We start from the raw sequence: 2,500 nt of genomic DNA on the forward strand, positions 1-2,500 counted from the left end.
CGAGAGAGGCGGAGGAAGAGAGAGAAGGGAACGGAGAGGATCTGGGAGAATGAGAGTTGAGGAGAGTAGTGAGGTGGGGGGGGTGGGAAGACATGGACGAGGGGCGACGCTAAGATGATGGCGAGGCGAGAGCGAGAGCGTCGGAATGAGGGGAGAGATGGAGACGAGGAGAGGGGAGAGGATGAGAGAGGGTGAGGAGAGAGGACGATGGAGCCCCCGGAGAGAACGGAGAGGCAAGGAGAGACTGAAGAGAGAGGAGATGAGAGAGGAGAGACGACGAGGAGACGGGAGAGAGAAGAGACGCGTGCGTGAGATGGAGAGAAAGAGAGCGATGGAGGAATGGGGGGAAGAGGCGGGAGGGAAGGAAATACGAAGAGAGGGAGGGAAGAGGAAAGGGAGGGAAGAGGAGAGAGGAGGATAGGGGGAAGAGGGGGGAGGGTGGAAAAAAAGGGAGGGGAACAGAGAGAAAAGAGAGGAAAAACCAGGAAAGAAAAATGGGGGAGGAAAGTAGGAAAGAGAGAAAGAGAAAAGGGAAAGACGAAAGAAACAGGAAAAAAAGAAGAAGGGGGAGCGGGAAAAGAAACGAGATGAAAGAGAACAAGAGAGAAGGAGGGCGAGAGGAAGAGGGGGGAGGGAAAGGAGAGGGGGGGGGAAAACGATAAAGAAAGAGAGGGGGGAAATACGAGGGGATGGGGGGGGGACAGGGAAAAGAAAGGGGGGAAAAGGAATAAGAAGAGGAAAAGGAGAGGGAGGAGGCGGGAGGAGAGGGAATTAGAGGAAAGAGGGGGAGGGAAGAACGAGATTTGATGAGAGAGAGAGAGATGAGACACCGAGAAGAGAAAGAGAGAAGAGAGGAGAGAGAGAGAGAGAGAGAGGAGAGCGACGAGGAAGAGAGAGAGAGAGGGAGGAGGAGAGAGGAGAGAGAGAGGAAGACGATCGAGAGAGACGAGAGGGAGAAGAGAGCGGAGAGAGAGAGAGAGAGAGAGAGAGAGACCACGCCAGTGCGACCCGCTCATCACAATATGCACAATAGGAAGGAAGAGGTTCGCCATCATTATCCGGGTCAGTTCAGTTGTTGTGTAGATCCGAATATCTTTCTCTTTCTCTCTCTTCCTTGCTCTCCCTCTCTCTCTCTCTCTCTCTCTCTCTCTCTCTCTCTCTTCTGTCTCTTCTCTCTCTCTCTCCCCTCCCTCCCTTCCTCCGTCTCTCTATCTCACTCTCTTTCTTTCTTACTTGCTCTCTCTCTCTCTCTCTGTTCTGTCTCATTCTCTCTCTCTCTCTCTCTCTCTCTCTCTCTCTCTCTCTTCTCTCTATCTCTCTCTCTCTTCTCTCTCTCTCATCCCTCCCTCAACCGCTCCCCAATTCCCTCCCACTCTCAAGCACCTCCCAGCCATCGCATCCCTCTCTCTCTCTCTCTCTCTCTCTCTCGCTCGTTTTCTCTATCTCTTTCTTGCTCTCTCTCTCTAAATCAAGGGAATGATGGAAATATATATATATATATATATAGTTATATCTATAGATATATATCTATAGAGATATATATAGAGAAGATACGTATACATATATGATATAGGACATATATAATATAATATATATATGAGAGAGATATATAATATATATATATAAATAGATAGACACACACACACACACACACATATAGGGTTTTCTAATATATTATATATATATATATATTATATACTATATAGCTATATATATATATATATTACATATATAATATATATATATATACATCTATATATATATATATCTATATATATTATATATATATATATAATATATTATTATGTGTGTGGGTGTGTGTGTGTGTGTGTGTGTGTGTGTATGTATATATAGGTATACATATATAGTATAATATATATATATATATATATATATATATATATATATATAATATTAATTATATAATATATATATCTATTACATATATATATATAATTTAAAAAAAAAATATTTATATATATATATATAATATAATGTATTATTATAGATATATATTTATAATCACACACACACACACACACACACACACACACACTCACACACACATATATATATATGCAGATATATTGCTTGGAATGTGCGCACCATGGCAGACTCAAATATCCTAACACTACCGAGCGTCCAGCTAGCTTCACTGCCCTCATTGCAATGAGTGAACCCAATCGGCACGGATGGCAAGAATACATGCCATGCCCACTGTAATATTAGTTTATTTATTGTATTTACACATGGATGGCTTGACAAGTGTTTAATCACTAAGAAGTCAGTTATTAATCCTACGTATCTCACCTGTTTACCCATTTCTTTGACTTTGAGGAAGGGTCTTTTGTATTATTTCATTGTCTTAAATGTTACTAATATTTAAATAACAATTTAATAATCATAACATCAGTAACATTAATAGCAGTATCGATATCAATTGTATTAAAAAGAAAAACACATTTTCCTGCCAATTCAAGGAATGGGGAAATCAGGATCG

Source organism: Penaeus monodon, chromosome 1, assembly GCF_015228065.2.
Source record: "Penaeus monodon isolate SGIC_2016 chromosome 1, NSTDA_Pmon_1, whole genome shotgun sequence".
NCBI classification, from domain to species: domain Eukaryota; kingdom Metazoa; phylum Arthropoda; class Malacostraca; order Decapoda; family Penaeidae; genus Penaeus; species Penaeus monodon.